General features: G+C 38.1%; 1 long non-coding RNA gene across 2 annotated transcripts in view; it reads left to right on the top strand.

The window, feature by feature from the left end:
• LOC141567573 (uncharacterized) overlaps positions 1-18,362 on the top strand; it is a 59,623-nt gene that overhangs the window by 14,365 nt on the left and 26,896 nt on the right. For both annotated transcript variants that reach the window (XR_016021906.1, XR_016021907.1), the window contains exons 2-3: positions 1,555-1,613; positions 14,277-14,494. This is a non-coding gene — a long non-coding RNA (uncharacterized LOC141567573). The remainder of the gene's footprint in view (positions 1-1,554; positions 1,614-14,276; positions 14,495-18,362) is intronic.

Below are 18,362 nucleotides of genomic sequence, written 5' to 3'. Positions count from 1 at the left end.
GCTTTATGATTTGTGTACCAGTTAATGAATCATCCCTGTACAGGAGTTCTGCTTGAATATCTGGCCTATTAAAAGCGTAGGGAAAACCCATACATCTATGGTCAATTGATTTTGGACAAAGGTGTCAAGACTAGTCAATAGAAAAGAATAGTATTTTCAACAAATCGTGATGAGACAACTGGATATTTACATGCAAAATAATTAATTTGGACCTCTACCTCACACTCTATATGAAAATTAAAACTCAAAAATGTATCAGAGACCTAAATGTAAGAACCAAAACTATAAATCTGTTAGAAACATAAGAATAAATCTTTATGACCTTGGATACCACAACAGTTTCTTAAATATGACATCAAAAGCAAAAGAAACAGAAGAAAAAATAATTGAACTTCATCAAAATTAAAAACTTTTATGTGTCAAAGGATGCTACCAAGAAAGTGAAAGACAACTCATTAAGTGGGAGAAAATATTTGCAAATCCATCTGTTAAGAGTGTAGTATACAGAATATATAAATAAGTCTTACAATTCAACAATAAAAACAAAACAACCCAATTTTAAAAATGAGCAAAGGATTTGAATAGATATTTCTTTAGAGAAGATAAATGAGCAATTAATATATGAAAAGATTCTCAACATCATTAACCATTAGGAAAATGCAAATTAAAACAGCTATGACATACTAACTCATACTCACCAGGATAGCTGTCATTAAAAAAACAAACAACAACAACAAACAAAACAAAACAAAAACAAGAAAATAACAAGGTTGGCAAGGATGTGGAGAAAACAGAGCTCTCATACGTTGCTGATGGGAATGTAAAATAGTGTAGCCACTTGGGCAAACAATTTGGCCCTTCCTAAAAAAGTTCAATATAGATTTCCCTCTTAGGTATATACATACCCAAGAAAACTGAAAACATATGTCTATATGAAACTTATACACAAAAGTTCATAGTAGTACTATTATTTATAATAGCCAAAAAGCAACTCATGTGTTTATCAACTGATGAATGGATAAACAAAATGTTATGTATCCCCACAATGGAATATTATTCAGCCATTAAAAGGAACGAAGTACTGATATATGCTAGAACATGGATGGACCCAGAAAACATACTCAGTGAGAGAAATCCAACACAAAAAGCTACGTATTGAGTGATTTCATTTATATTTAATGTTCAGAATAGGTAAATACATATAGATAAAAAGTAGATTAGTGGTTGCCAGGGGTTGAAGGGAGGAGGGACTGACTGCTAATGTGCAGTATCTTTTGGGGGTGACGAAAGTGTTCTGTAGTTAGATAATGGTGATAATTGCAGAACTTCGTGGCTGTACTAAAAGTCACTGAACTGTATACTTTAAAGTGGTGAATGTTATGTAAATTTTATCTAAAAACATTGAAAAATAAAAAATGCCTGGGGAAAATATCAAGAATGTGTTACATATGCAAGTCTGGAGCCCAGGAAAGAGGTCACGCTAGACATATACATTTAGTAGAGATTGGAATATTGATGGGATTTAAAGCATTGAGTCTGTGTCTCTATTTGCAGATAATATGATTGACTATGAGGAAAAGCCTATGGACTCCAGAAAGCAACCACTAAAACAAGTAAGTGAATTTTGCAAAGTCCCAGGATATAAAGTCGTACACAAAGATTAGTTGTATACTTATATACTGTAGCAAATAATTGGAAAATGAAAAATTTAAAAACACTCCATTTATAATAATTTTAGAAAGCATAAAATACTTAGAAATAAATTTAGCAAATGATGTGTAAAACCTCTACACTGAAAATTATAAACATTGCTGAGAGGAATTAAATAAGATCTAAATAAATGAAGAAATGTACCATATTCATAATGTGAAATAGTAAGAAATGTCTATATCTATATCTATAATCTATCTTGGTCTTTGCCCTGGATTCCTAACATAGGGCCCCTGAAAGCCTTGTAAATAGGGGTGCTAGGAGAATCTTTGTTCTAATATTTTGTCTTTGAACCCAGTTTCCAGCAGAGCTCCTAAAACTCTTGTCATTTCCTAAGTGTTAAGAGCACTAGGAGCATTTTTGTTCTAGTATTTGGTCTTTGGCCCCGTTTCTTCACACAAGGCTCCTAAATCCCTTGGAATTTCCTGGGTGATAGGAGTATCTTTTGTTCTAACGAGGTGAAGGTGACTCTGCGTGAGCTCCTGGATGGCTCCTGGATGGGGGCTGGTCACCAGGAAGACCAGGCCATGATTAGAAGCTTGGAATTTTAAGCCCCGCTCCCAGTCTTTGGTCAGGGAGAGGGGCTGGAAAGAGTTCCTGATTGATCATACCCATGTGATGCAGCCTCCATAAAAATCTCAACAGTATGGGGCTCAGAGAGCATCCAGGTTGGTGAACACATCCATGGACCAAAAAGGTGATGTTCCCCAACTCCCAAGCTCCTGTGCTCAGGACCTGCCCAGACCTTGCCCTGTATATCTCTTCATCAGACTGTTCATCTGTGGCCTTTATCATATCCTTTATCAAACAATAAACAGATAAATGTGTGTTTCTCTGAGTTCTGTGAGCTGTTCTAAGCAAATAAATCTACCTCTGATTGTAGCCAAGTCATACAGAAGTTGTGGGTAACCTGGGGAACAAATACGGCAATTGGTATCTAATGTGGAGGGCAGTGTATGGGACGGAACCGTTAGCCTGTGGGATCTGAGGCTATTTGCAAGGAGATAGTGGCAGAATTGTGTTAAATTGTAGGACACCTAGCTGGTATCACAAAGAATTGCTTGGTGTGGGGAAAAAACCCCACACATCTTAAGTCAGAAGTGTTTTGAGTGTGGTAGTAGTGTGAGACTCAAGGAAACACACAAGAGGAGGCCTGGGTTTTTCCCAAACACATGGGTTGGCCAGTTCAATGTTGTTAAGATATCAGTTCTCCCTCCAACTACGTCTGTAGAGTCAATGCACTCTCAGAATGCGGAAAGAAAAATACTGTCAACCAAGAATTTATATACCCAACCCAAAATATATATGTAAAGATAAAAACCACGTAAATGTATTTTTTGTTTGTAACTCTGTTTCTCCTATCTGATTTAAAAGGTGGGAATAAAGCAGTAATTATAAATCTGTGTTGATGCACATAAAATATATATTTTTATTATACAACAGCAGTACAAAGGCGCAGGGAGACTATGGAGCTTATAGGAACAAAGTTTTATTTTCTATTGAAATTAAGTTGGTACCAATCAAAACTAGATTGCTATAAATTAAGAGGCTAGTCATTATCAAGTTTGTTGAATAAAGAATTGCTTCTGAAAACTTCCCTTGGTGATATTCATGCCTCAAGTATTTTGGGCCTCAAATAATTTTAGCATCAAAAGGCCTTTCTTCTTCTCTCTGATCAGGCAAATCACAGAAAAGAGTCTGGGTTAATTAACTGGAAGTCAGACAGTGGTTTGCAGCACATACTCAGCATTTAAAGCCTATGATTGCCCTTTGCAATCGGTATGTTTGTCTCCATTTGACAACTTCTCTGTGTCTGTTTTTCTTTGTGAATATCTCTTGTTCTAGTATTTGCCTTGAATATCTTTCTTTTCCTTTATTTCTTCTTTTCCTTTTGAAATTGTGAAATACTGCCAACACAGAGAAAAATAGAGAAAATAATAAATTACCAGGGCACCCATGACCAAGCTTTATCGAGTAGTACTGTTTTACCTTTTTGCTTAAATTTACATTTTAAAAATAAAAATAAAAAGCAGGTTGAACCCAGTAGGCGGTTACCCTCCCTCTTTCTCCAGAGGTAACCACTACCCTGAATTTCGTGTTTATTATGCTCATGCATTTTTACACTTGTATTCCATATATGCATGTGTGTGTGTGTGTGTGTGTGTGTGTAAACAAGATAGAGAATTATTTTGCAGTTTTAAAAAATTTACATAAAATCATACTGTACTTATTACTTTGTAACTTGTTTTTGAGATGCACACATTTTTATTTGTGCAGCTTTAGTTCATCCATTTTAATTGTCCTGTGAATATACTAACATGTATTTATACTTTTGTTAATAGCCCTTTAAGTCTCCTCTTGCCCTTTTTCCTTCTATTATAAACCATGCTGCAATAAATATGCTTGTGTAGGTCTCCTCGTGCACAAGAGCAAGGGATTCCTGGATTCCACAGACCATACATTAAATAGCAAGCATATAGGGTTTATATCTTGGAGTGAAATCTCAGTTATATGGTGTAAGAGTTCAGAATTGTGTCCCTCCAAAATATGGCACTTTGGCATATTGATCAACTTGAATTGAAGGTACATGAGAAACAGGTGATGTGAGAAGGACACTCTGACCCTCCTTTATGTCCCTGAAACAGGAGATAAATCTGTCATGTTAAAGGTACCGAACCTGTACCAGGAGGGTAGAAGGCATTCTTGTCACCAGAGACAGGGAATTTAGGGCCAAGAAGGCAGTATAAACAAACCTTGTTACTTCCTCACCATTTTAGTATCCCTAACCCAAACCCCTTTGTCTTGTCAATTCTTCACATTTTATTATTTCTCTCTTTAGAAGGTATAAAAGCTTCCTGGTCTGGACACTCCTTTGAGTCTTATATTTTTGTGGGGCTTTTGTAAATGTGCACATCATTACATGTGTTTTTCTTCTGCTAAACTGTCTTTTTTGTTATAGGGGGTGCCTCAGCCAGGAACCGAGAAGGGTAGAGGAAAATTATTTTTCCTCCTCTGCAGTGGCCTCCCGTAGCGCCAAGGAAGACCAGGAAGAGCTTTACAGCCTCTGTATACAGCAGGCAAGAGATAAGGGGGTTAGAGGTTGAGACTGGGTCAGACCACCTCCCATTGCTGCCTCACGTCTTTCCGTACACAACCTCTTCCCTTTACATGGAGCTCATCTGCTATTGAAATTAAGTTGGTACCAATCAAAACTAGATTGGTCTCATCCATGGACTGTGTCCAGCTTGACATCCAGATCTCTAGCTGAGTCCTACCCTCTCCACCAGGTATGAACTTGGCTTCTCATAGTCCTACAACCCATAAGCTGAGAGACACATTGCTAGTGTCCAGCGCTCCTAATACAGTGATGGAAAGACCAGCATCACTGCAATAAAAGCCCCTCTCAGATAAAGGGGAGAATGGGACATGACAGCAGTTACTGATCTTTAGAAATTACCATCCCCTGCCAGACAATTACTGCATCCCACTGGACCGGAATAGGGAGGATGCCCTGCCCTCACCGAGAAGTTCCTTGATGAGCCAGTCTGGCTGCCCCCCAGTTTTCTTCCTGGAATAAGCCTGTGCCTGTTCTCCTTCCCGCACTGGAAATTATGCCCTTCTCTTCCTGCTGGCACTATTTGGGGGCCCAGAGATTGCTTAAGGATTCCATAGCCACAGGCTATTACCACACTTTGCTTTCTGTTTGTTTTGGTTTTTTTTGTGTGTGTTTTAATCAAAACAGTTCTCTCTTAAACCTTGCAGTTTTTCGGATTATCAATTTCCAATTAATCCTATGTGGAAGTAACCACAGCTAAGATTTTTTTTCTAGATAGTCTGTGAGCCTGCGAATTTTTGGCTCTTAGGCTGCTTAGTGCTCTGTCATTTCCCCACTCCCAGATTGAATGGCCACAACCTTGAGGCAATTCTTAAAAACAGGCAGGAAGGCAACACCCTTAATCCCTGTCTTCTTCCTCTGGCATTCCTCCTTCGTCAGGCCAAGAATTCTTGAAGTAAATGTATTAGATAAAGTTCTGCACTCCCAGTCTGGCCTGCCAGACCTGGCACTTCACAGCTGCACTTGCTTGGAACTCAGGGTGAAGTATCAAAGCAGTTGACTTTTTAGTTTCACAAGGCTCCCAATTCCAGGACTGCAGGCTCCTCTTAGCCCTGCAGTTTTCCCCATTCCCTTCCCTCTCTGCTTGCATTCCAGCTGGCCTGAGTCTCAGTTTGCTTCTCTTTTGGAGATCTTTGCTCCAAGTGGTAAGACCTACAGCTTCCCAGCACACTCAGAGTGAAAGCCCAAGTCTTTACAATGGCCCAAAGTCAAGTAATTGTTTCAATCTAGTTGTGGAGGGTGCAGCTCAGTGGCCCATGTGGGGATCGAACCGGCAACCTTGTTAAGAGCACCGCACTTTAACCAACTGAGCTAACCAGCCGCCCCCGTACCATCCTTTTTTTGTCTCCCTTTTTCTTCCATAAACACTCTGGAGTGGAAGAAAAGGGAGACAAAACAGGACACACCTGCTATTCCTACTGCTTGGACAGTGTCACCCAGGTCGCCACATGGCTCCTACTCCCGCTTCCTTCAGGTCCCTGTTTACCTGTCACGTTATCAGAGTAGCTTTTCCAACCATCTCACATAAAAGCAACTCCCATCCTTGGAACCCCCTATTTTCCTTACTCTGCAGTGTACGATGTCTATTGGAGATTGAAATGTCATCTGAAAATAAGGTTCAGATTGGAGCTATCACATTAAGTGGCATCCACATTTAGAAAGGACTTAAATGCATGAGACTAGATGGGACTACCTGGGATAAAAAATAAATAGAGACGCTTTCAATTTTAATATAGTCGAAATATTTTAAATTGTTTGCTATTATAACTTATGCATCTTGAAATCTCATATTAGCAACCCTTTTATATTTTAAGGTCATAAAGATAGTCTATATTCTAAAAGTTTTCAAGTTGTGTTTTTCACATTTAGATCTTTAATCCAGCTGAAATGTATTTTTGCAAAAAAGGAACATATTTAATTTTACTTTTCTCTATGTGGTTAACCAGTTATCACAGCAGTAATCATTAAGTAGTTTATGCTTTCCCTACATATGTCCCATATGTCTGTCATATGTCAAATATTTGTACATGTTTGGATCTGTTCTATTCTGTCTATTAGTTCATTTGTGCATCTCTGCCCCTATCTCTCACACCGTCCTAATTATTACTATAATAATAAGTCGTGATATCTAATAATGGGTCATGTCTGTTGTGTTCTTCACAAGTTTCTTAGTTATTCCTGCGCCTTAGCTCTTCCGCATTAATCTAAATAAACAAATAAAGGAATAACCTCTTGGTATTTTGATTGGAATCACTTTGAAATTTGTAGATTGGTTGTGAGCAATTAACATATTTGTAATGTTGATTCTTCTCATCCATCTCTTCAGATTCATGAACATGTATCTCCACTTATTCAGATTCATTTTAATGCCTTTTAATAAAATTGCTTACTATTGATGGTAGGAATACTACTGATTTACGTCATTGATCTTATAACTAGCAGCCTTGCTGAACTCTTGTTATTTCTAATAATTTGTTGATTCTCTTAGATTTTTATGCAACCAATTGTTTGTTTGCAATGAATGAATTATTTCTTTCCAATTCTCATACCTTTCATTTCTTCTCCTTACACTATTGCATTGGCTAGGACTTCCAATTCTATATTGAGGAGAAGTGGTGATAACAGGCCTTTTTCTGTTGTTTCTGACTTTAATGAGAATGCTTCTAAATATTCAACATTAATAAGTTTGCTATGGATTTTTGACTGATTCCTATTATCTGTCAAAAATAAAGATTCCCATCTAGCTTCAGTTTTTTAAAAAAATCTATTACTATATTAATGTGAATAGATTTTCAAGAATTAAACCTATTTATTCCTAGATAGAGAGTATTTTGTTGTGATTTTTATAAATGAACAAATGAATTTCATTTGCTAATATCTTATTGAGGACTTTTATATGTATGTGCATAAGTTGCATTAGTCTGTATTTTTCTTTTATTGTGCTGGGTTTGGTATAAAGGTCATATTAGCCCCAGAAAGTTAATTGTATGGCTTTCCTTTTGTTCTTGTATTTTTTAAAAAAAATTCTCTGAAACAATTCATATAAGAAAGGGATTCTCTGATGGTTAGGTAAAATTCTCTTATAAAACTTTCTGTGCTTGGCGTCTATTGATGGGTATTAATTTCCTAAAGCATCTTGCGTTAATTTCCTTATATTTTTTCCAAAAATAAATTTATAATAGAAATTTTCACATATATTGGCAAAAATATGTTATAGAATTCTCTTACAATTAAGAGATTTTTGTCCTATGTACACAGTTATATTTCCTTTCTCACTCATAATATTGTCTGTGTCTTCCATTTTTTAAATTTTGGTTTCTACTTTTATCTGGAAATTATTTCCCTTTAACTGTTTTTTTTTTTTTTTTTTTTTTTTAAAGAACCAGTGTTTGGTTTTGTTTATTTTTTTCCCTTTATTAATTTCTGCACTTACCATTACTATTTTCTTCCCTCTCTTTCTAGATTTACTATTTTATTCTTTTATTAGGATCTTGAACACTGAGCAAATTTTCAATATTTTCTCTTTCTATCTTTAAAAAAAAGTCTTTCTAACTGCTTGAATTGTATCCCACAAGTTTTGATCTATAGTATGGTCAATGTCATTTAGTTCTAAATACTTTAAAAGTTATCTTGTAATTTCCTCTCTATCTCATGAGTTGTTTAGGAAAGCCGTTCAAAGTGTTTAAAGCAGAGGTTTTAAAAATGATCTCCTTTTGACCAATTTTGAATTCATTTGCATTCTATGAAGATAGAGTGGTCTACAAGCCTTTGGTTTAGACTTCCTCTGTGATCTAGTACAATTTTTATAAGTGTACCATGAATGCTTTGTACTATATTTGGGGAGGGTATTGATCTCCATGTGCTCAAGACTGATATTGTTCAAAAAAATCCTGGATGAACAACATACCAACAATGTAAGTAAACACAGGCTGCCATCTTGTGTTTGTTTCAGGGCCGTGAGTTATTGTGCTTGGTGTCTGTTGATGGGTAGTAATAGTGTTTCTGATCAGCCCACCAAGTCATGTCCCTCGATGCGTGTGTTTATGAGGGTTTATAATGGTATGGGAACAGATTGGCCAACCCAGGACTTCATAGGTAATCATGTGTTTTGATTTCAGAGCCTTTATCAACTTTTCCAGTTGGTCGAACATGCGGGAGGATATTTTGAAAAGTACACATAGGGGCACAGATTTTTCCTGTGGCCTCAGGCTCCCATATGGCTTGGCACGGCACTGCAGGGACGTGCTGATTTTACTGGTCTACTTGGAAGATGGCTTTACAACTCGGGATCTGGCAGGTGTTTAAAGCTGACAATTTTTTTTTTTTTAATGGGACTCTTCTTGGGTTCTTTGGAGGCAGCCCCTGGGAACATGGGGCTGCATTCCCTGTGATGTGGGACAAGTGTTTCCCACAGGTTGGCCAGTTCTTTCTGGTTTTTCATGTTTGCTCCACATAGGCTCTTGTCTTCTGCTGTCCTTCATTCCTTCCTGGGGTCCTCCAGGGCAGGACTTGAAATGGTTCCAAGCTGGCTCTTGGAGCAGCCACCGTGGTCTTAAAACTGCTCACGCAGCTTTTGCTCTGATACGCTGTGGAGGGCAGGCCACCCGGAGCAGCCATTCTTCCCTGCCACTCTGTCTCGCTCCTGCATCTGATGCCAGTCCTGCTGTGACTTTAGGTTTTTCTATGTGGGATTCAGACACTAGTCCACTGTGTGTCTTCTTTCCTTACTTCATATAAAGAGAGATGAACCCCCACAACTCCCCTGAGGGGGTGGGAGAGAGAATCACAGCACAGTTTTCTGCAAGTTCTCCTTGTTTCAATAATTTGCTCCCTTATACTCTCAATGTGGGTAAAAGGTTCTTAGATTCCAGTCCCCTCTATTCTTTTACATATGCAGTTCCCTCTGGCTGAGGCATTCTTTTCCTGCAGCTTCACGTGACCAAGCTTATGCTACCAGTTTTCAGATATCAACTGAAAAATTCCTCTAGGGTGGTCTATTTGAAAACTCCCTTTGGTATCAGGTATCTATAGCCTTGCAGTCTCAGCTGAAAATTCCATTTTGACATTCTGCTACTCTTATACTAGGGGCATTTTTTTTCTCCCCTAAAGATCTGGACATGGTGAAGGAAAAGAAGTGGTGAATTACGATTCCTCAGCCTGATTCTTAAAGGCAGGAGTCTGTATTATAACAAAGAAACAACACATAGTATTTAAAACTGGAGCCTGTGGAATCCTTTTGAAAGGTGTGACAGTACCTGGTGAGTCAGGTGAGTGTTCTTTCCGGAATCATGGCCAAATCCTGCATTTCTGATAGGACAGTGAGTCATCAAACTTCACTTTCTGTAACACATCCTACTGAGAAAGGCTAAAACTCACAGGTAAAGATCCCAAAGTTGGAAGTAGCTACAGCTTCATTATAAATTCAGATGTTATATGTGAAAGACAAAGAAGCTATTTAAGGGTGCATTATATTATTAATGTTCTCTGGAAATCTAATTCTCTGTGTGCAATGTCAAAGTGCAGGTCAGTCACGTTTCCTAAGTAAGTCACAGACACAAAATTAGCAGAATTCAGTTAAATAGGTTTGGCTATGCCTGGCTTCATTCTACTATAATAATATAATGCCAGTCTTTTTACATATTGCTACAGAAGATTAGTAGCCAGCCTCAGGTCTATTTATCTGTGTTGTCTCTCTGGTAGCATTCCTTATAAAATTTAGCTTATCTAAGAAAACCCTAATCCTGGTGAGCGTTTCTCCTTGAAGTCTCTTGTAAATTGAAGTAACAACACTGTAGAACAGGAAAATATTTGCATTGTATCAGATCGATCTGGCATTTATCCATCATGTTGAATATCATTTCCTCAGGAAGCTTTAGACTGACAAGGTCCCTTAATAGGATACGTGATTCACAGGCGCAGGAATCCTGTGTATCTCGCCTCCTGCTACGTCTCCAGGACCTAGCACAGTGTTAGCGAAAGTAGGTGTTCGTAATCATCCATTCAATGAATAGATTCATTTGCTCAATAATACGTGATAGGCCTAGTGTTCAGTACTGGGATACAAAGAGGAAAGATGAGGTCCCTGCCCTCAAACAGCTTATGGTCCTTTTAGGGGAGACTGACAATTGCCACGCAGCAGGAAAAGCACCTGGGGAGAGTATGGCTAAGTTGTGTGGGAACACAGCGGAGGGGTATGCAACCTAGTCTGGGTGAGGGTGGAGGGAACGTGGGAGGGGCTCAAGAAAGCATCTTGAAGTGGTTGCTTGAATTGTTTAAAAACAAATAAAAGTTAGTCAGGTCAGAGCAGTAAAGGAGGCGAAATTGCACATTGGAAAGGAGAGGCCAAAGGGTGTGTTTGTGTATCAGCACTGCTCTAAGGCAGTCTGCAAGGTGCCCTGGTGTATGTGTGTGGTGTGGGGTGTGTGGTGTGTGTGTGTGTGGTGTGGGTTTGTGTGGTGTGGGTTTGTGTGGTGTGTATGTGTGTTTGTGTGGTGTGCAGGTATGGAATGTGTGTGTGTGGTGTGCGTGTATGGTGAGTGTGTGTATGGTGAGTGTGTGTATGGTGAGTGTGTGTGTGTGGTGTGTATGGTGAGTGTGTGTCTGGTGAGTGTGTGTGTGTAGAAAAAGCCAAGTACTGCTCATTCACTTCCCTCGCTGGATTCCTCCAAAGACCCACGACCCGGTTCCTAATAATGCGTTGGGCTGAAGCAGCTGCTCGCATCTGCCTGCGCTTAGCCCTGCAGCCAGCCACTCCCATCCTTCTCCCCCAGATCGTTTGATCGTCCTTGATGTTTGTCTCTACCTGGCCAGGGCTCCTTCTCACTCCTGCCCCTGCGTGGGTGTCACTCCTTATTTGCATGGCTAGCAGTATTTGGTGTGGGGACCATGTCTTGAGTCAGCCCCCAAAGGTCTTCCCAGAACAGAGACTCCTTCACTAATGGTGTCACCCATCCCCCTCCATGGAATTATTTGGTTAATTGCTTGAATTTTCTTTTTCTTTGAATTCAATGACACAATCTTGATATTCATATCTTAGTTTTTTCTTTTGGAAAAGCAACCAAGGATAACCTACTGCTCAGGCAATGGGACAATAACAGTGGAACCCAAGCTCAGAGACCCGGTTTCAGTAAAACCAGTATCACTAATGAGTTGTTTAACCTTGGAAAAGTGATTTTCTCGTGTTTAAAACAATTGCTGGACTAGTACTAGGTGCTCTCTGAGATACTGTCCCACTTGGATTCTTGTCCAGAGGAGAAAATATTTGGCTTTATAAGACAAGGGTAACACATTATTGATGATATTGAGCAGAAACAGTAATATTCGCTTCTCTCTCTCTCTCTCTCTCTCTCTCTCTCTCTCTCTCTCACACACACACACACACACACACACACACACACACACACAATGGGAACATTTCAGTTAAAGGATATCAGCTTACCAGAAACCCATCAGTGGGTGTAAGGTTAACATTCTCCATAAATGTTTTGATAATTGTACAGTTGTAATTAAGTTCTGCTTGAGAAAATTGGTTCTCACAGTGCAACTTGAGAACTTCCTTCATTGCTTATTCAACCTCCAAAGCGGAGCGGGTCTCTGTATCCTATTAGCCACCAATTTAGTTCGTTGCCCTAAGGTCCAAAGCATTATGATGCCACTGAGAGATGGTCTCGTCTACCTGATTTCTAACCACTATCTGGTGGCAATTAGTGATCCGTACTTTCTGAAGGGAAAAAAATACAAAAATCTGTTGATATTTAGGTTTTGAAGAATATCTTTCCATCTAAAGGAGAACTAATTACCCTGTTTTTCTTCTAGGGGGTAGTTGGTTCTGAATTTCTAGTGTGTGCGTGCATATGTGCGTGTACCTGTCTCAAATGAAGTAACAATTCCAGTTTGGCAACCCCCTAATTGCAGGGATTGTTAAAAAGATTATTATGCATGTTATTGCAGAGAACCCAGCACCCTATAAAGTCATGTGGCAGGAACTAGGGCATTTCTCAATTTACCACACTAATATTGCAATAAACCAACTCCCCTCTGTAAACATTAGGCCAGGAAGACGACCTAGAGGGTGGATTTGTAGGGTCTTCTCAAGACATATTTTTGTTTTTGTGGGAGGGTGGGAAAATCACAGTCATTTTATTTCTTGTTTTGTTCTTTGGTTTTTCTCCTTTTACTTCTTTTTTCCTAATTACATACTGAATGTAGAAACTTTGTAAAATGCATAAAAGTATACAAAAGCAGAAATAAAATTAATTAAAATCCCACCTCCTACTTACGACGACTATTAACCTGTAGAAATACTCCCTTTCAGTCTTTTTATTCATGTGTTAGAAAGTAGTTATCCCCTGCTTTTTATACTTAATATTACAGGACAGGCATTTTTCTTATTTTAAAAAATTATTTATAACCACCATTTAAAATGGCTGCCTAGTGTTTTATTTATGGAATTTGCCTAAACAGACTTCTATTATTTATTATATGTTAACTCAATGTCAGTTTTTCACTTGCATAAAAGAATGCTGCATTGATCATCGTAATATCATTATTTATGTGTATTTTGGATTACTACTTTCGTATAGGTTAACTAAAAGAGGAATAACAGGGTCAAAAAGTAGAACATTTGAAAGCCTCTTTAAGCACATTGTGAAAACTGCTATTCAGAAAAGTTGTGTTAATTTTTATTTCTACCACCAGTAGTATATTAAAGGACCCATTTCACCACACTTTCATAATTTGAGGCATTCACATTTTAATACATATCTTTGCTAAATTGGTAAGAAGGCAAAATATCATATATTTGACATTTTATTTCTCAATTATTTGATTTCAGGGAAGTTGATCATTTTACCAAATGTTTATTATCCAATTGCATGTGCATTATTTATTCATTACCCATTGTCTATTTTACAGGTTTTTTAAAAATTCATTTGTATGAGCTCATTTAATCCTTAGTCCATGTTTGTTTTAGTATTTCCCTCATGTGATTGTATTTCAAACCTACATATATCTTTTTGATGTATACAAGGGTAAATATTTGGTACAGTTCAACTCTTGCATCTTTTAATTTTTTTCTTTAATGTAGGAAGTTATTTCCAGTCCAGAATTTAGTATCTTTTCCCTCCTCTTTTCTTTTATTGAATATACATAAATTATTCTAAATGCATCCCCTCCCACAGTCTGAGGATATACCCATCAGCTCAGAGAATGCAAAAGTTAATATTCCGAAGAAGTCACAGCTGGCTTTTATTAGGAACCAGTTGGATTGCGAACTTCCATGAGAGTATGTGAAAGAAGCACCTGTGACCGGCCCGTCATGAACGGTGGGGTGGCGAGGCGGAGGTATTAGAAAGTCCATCTCCTCCGCTCAGTCCATCTCCTGAGCGGAAAGGTGGACTTTCACACTGATCTTGAGGTCTGCTCATGTTCTCCATTCTCTTCTTTTTCTGAGTTTCTCGAAGACGTTTGTAGCAATCGTGGGTTCAGGGGTTGATGACGTAAGACTTTCCCTAAGTTCAGTAGACAGCTGTGGGTTGCAGAATGGAACCGAGAGAAACACATGAGTTAGAGAACTGGAGGAAAGCTGGCGCGAGTGCCCAGGAGTCGCTCCATGTCTCTCTGTCGCACACAGAAGCAGGCCAGTGTGAAACGCAACCTCGGGCCCTGAAGGTGAGCTCTGGGGGTGGGGGTGGGGGGGTGAGGTCTAACTTAGAGGAAGGTGGGAGTTCCTCTTCTGAAATGAAAAGAGGAATATCAGAGTTAGATTAAGCATTCGGACTACTTGAAACACAGTGTGAGGAAGGCTGACGTTTGCACTTGATAACGTTTTATCTATACCGCGGCCCTGCTTATTTTTATTTTACCGTTGAGGATTATTTAAATATTGTATTGGTTAGCAATTCAGCAAGCACATTTATTTTTTAGTTGAAATGATAATGTATGTCCTCATAATCATTCCCCCTTGGAGAAAAGCCCAAGTGACTGGTCTAACTGCTATTACCTAGAGTTTATTTTTTAACCTGTCAGAACTGCAAGCATAATGACTAAGAGGAATTACTTGGTTTGTAAAGAACTGGCTTTGTAAATCCAGCCTTATAAAGTGACTGTAAATTTCACAAATCAACATTTGTGCCTTGTTTGAGCACGTTTGTAAAGAGTCCCTATGTAACCTGGGCTCTAGTTCTGTCCCCAAGGAATCTTGGGTAAAACACCTAGCTCTTTTTTTTTTTTTTTCAATTTATTTTTAAAATTTATTGGGGTGACAATTGTTAGTAAAATTACATAGATTTCAGGTGTACAATTCTGTATTGCATCATCTATAAATCCCATTGTGAAACACCTAGCTCTTGACATGTCAGTTTCTTCAGCTGTTACATGAGGGCTTTGACTAAACCTCTCAGGTTACTTGTAGCTCTAAAATTTGGATATTTTAAAAATCCTGCAATTAGGAGAAGTCTAACAAGGACAGCTTTTCTTCTTTACCACATGAAAAACGCATTTCAGGAGAGGCACAGGAAGGAGTCTGGAGCTTTCAGGCTGATTAGAATTACTAGAAAGACAAGCTAATACAAATTGCCTAAGCAGTATGGACTCGGCTATCTCTGACTTATCTGAGTTTCTTTTGAAAAACTTTATTTTTTCTGTTTTCTTTTTTAAAAAATTAATCTTGGTACATGTCATATCTACCATACTCAATTAAGTCGAAAGATTTTAATAAAGAACTAAAACATTGCAAAGAATAAAACCATACATATCTCAACATAACAGAACACATTCGTATAGCAAAATCCTTTCTGGTCAAATGACTCAGCCAAAAATGAGGCACTACCGCCACCTGTTGGCACATTGTCTAATTACAGGAAAAGTATCTAAAGAGTTAGCTTTCTGAATCTAAAAAGTGACAACTGTTACAGTTTTAAACAAGCCCCTGAAACTTATATTTAATAAGGCAGTCACTACATAGATAAATATATTATAATCTAAAGTCATACAACATTGCCTAAAGTCATACAACATTGACTATTCTGTGTCTGTGCCCTGGAGAAGGAAAAATCTACTTTTCTTCAGTTGCTCCAGTAGCATTTATTTATTATTCTTTAAAACATTTTAAATTAAGCATGTCATGGATGTTGATTGTAGAAAAATTAAAAAAACTGAAAGAGGCAAGAAAATTATAAGAAGTCACACACATCACCTAGTGTAAACACTGTTAGCATTTTGGCATATTACCAAGATCTTACTTTTTTCCACATCATTTTTCTTGATGGGCTAATACCATGAATAGTAACAGCTAAAGCTTATATTGTGCTTATTATATGTCAGGCACTGTTCCAAGTGCTTCACATGTATTACATTTATTCCTCATGTCTGCCCAGTGAGGAAGGTGCTGCTGTGCACGTTACATAGAAGGCAAGTCCCTTACCCAGCGCCACATCTGTAATGACTGGTAATTCAAAGAGCTGTAATTCAAACTGAGTCAGCTTGGATTTAGAATCTGTTCTTAACCACTATAGTACCTCTGTATATTCTGTTACATGACTATATTTCATTTAATACATTACCCCTGTTTAGACATTTAGGTAGCTTCGAAGTTATTGTTATTATAAACAATCATGTGGTGGTCATCCTTGTAGCTAAAGAAAAAGGGGACATGTCAAAAGGATGTAGGTGTCAGCTCAAAGGGGCTCCCACTGGCCAAATATGGGACAATTTGAGCATCAAAATAAATAATGATAGTACAGAATCCATGAGTTCATACGGATATGAATGAATGAGTGAATGAATGAAATTTTGTCAAAATTAGGTTAAAAATTTCAAACAATGCAAAAATGTGTATGCTGTAAAAGAGAAAATGATTTCTTATTCTTCTTTCAATCCTCTCCTCAGGCATAATTACAGCAACAGTTTGGTGGGTAGCCTTCCAAACGTTTGCTATGCACATACAAATATATGTATATGTATGTGGTTGTATATATAATTCTACACATAATTTTTAAGGGGTTTCATATTATAATAGAATTTCTGCTACTTGATCTTCTTAATGCTATATCATTGACAACTTTCCATGTCAGTACTTATACGTATATGGCTCTTTTTAAAAACTAGTTGTATAATATTCAAGGTATGAATGTAGTACAACTTATTTAATAACTTTCCTATTGATGAATATGTAGATTGCTTCCTACATATTCCATTCTTCCATTGTAAAAACAATGAACATTTTTGTCCATTTGTATCTGTATTTCTATGCTGCAGACACATGGAATTCTTGAGTCAAAGGATATTCATATTTAACCTCTTGATAAATATTGCAAGGGCCACTTTAGAAAGCAAAAGTTCACCTACATATAGTGTCTTTCAATGACCACTGCCAGAAACATCCGATCACAATAAATGTGAACAATGGCTAAGACCAGCCTGTGGGCCATTTGGATGAGTCCTAAGGACCATGAGCTGCTTGTAGCTGTGCATCGCTGACCAGCACAGAGCAATGATAACTGCCTCTGTGCACTGCCAGTGAGTCTCGGACTGTGTTATCTCATGCAGGCTGGTACATGACCACATACAGTCTTTCAAGAGTTCATTGTTAACCTGAGGATTTATGCCAACTCTCTAAGTGCCTCATAATTACCTGCATGTTTTCTGCTGTTTGTCTTAAGAATACAGCTATTAATTATTGTGACTCTTGGATCACTACTTACCTTCTGCTCTACTTTCTTTACTGTTTTCTTGCCTTTTACTCACAACTGACTCAGCAGTATCAGTTATCTATGTGTAAGAAAATATCAGAGGTACCAAGACAGGCTCAGTAGAAATGAGTACATGTAATAATTCCTTTTATTATACTACTTATTACCTCCCCTAAAAGTATCTGCTGTACAAGCTGGCTTTTCACCAGCAATAGATATGTTACAATGTGGGAGAGGGGTATGTGTGAGGGAAAGGGGTCAGAAATACTTATCCCAACGAAATGTAGGCTCTGAGATGCTTTCCAGGCCAACGGAAATGTTTTTTGAATCATTACTATAAATCAGCATATCAAAGATGTTAAGACTAGTTTACTAGTGTTTAAAGGGTGCAACGTGAAAATTTTCAGGTGGCATAATGTTACATGACTCTGAAACAATGGAAGGAAAGATCAAAAGGTAGTTTTCATGTGACATTTATTGAGCCTGTTCTTAGTCCTGGGCTGGGCCTTTCAATAATTCACGTTCTTGTCGGGGACACAGCCATGAGCATACAACATGGTATGAAGACTCTCCAATAATGGTACATACTGGATCTAGGTGTAAAGTATCAAGAGAACGCAGAGGAGGGAATGATTAGTTTTGATTCAGGGCATCAGGAAGCTTTCAATGATGTGATCTTTGGGCTGGGCATTGAAGGATGAATAGGAGTTTGCCAAGTTGATGAGCTAGTTTGGAAGGCATTTCCAGATAGAATAGTGGATTGCATGAGTAAAGGCAGAAAGGCTGCCTTTGGGTCCATGGTACAACTCTGATCTGTGAGGACTCTGAAGGTTAATACAAATCTAAGC

The sequence above is a fragment of the Rhinolophus sinicus genome, chromosome 8 (genome assembly GCF_057876585.1).
Source record: "Rhinolophus sinicus isolate RSI-liver-muscle chromosome 8, RSI-T2T, whole genome shotgun sequence".
Taxonomy (NCBI): Eukaryota; Metazoa; Chordata; class Mammalia; order Chiroptera; family Rhinolophidae; genus Rhinolophus; species Rhinolophus sinicus.
Note: the sequence above shows the minus strand (reverse complement) of the source record. Positions and strands in the feature narration are given on the sequence as shown.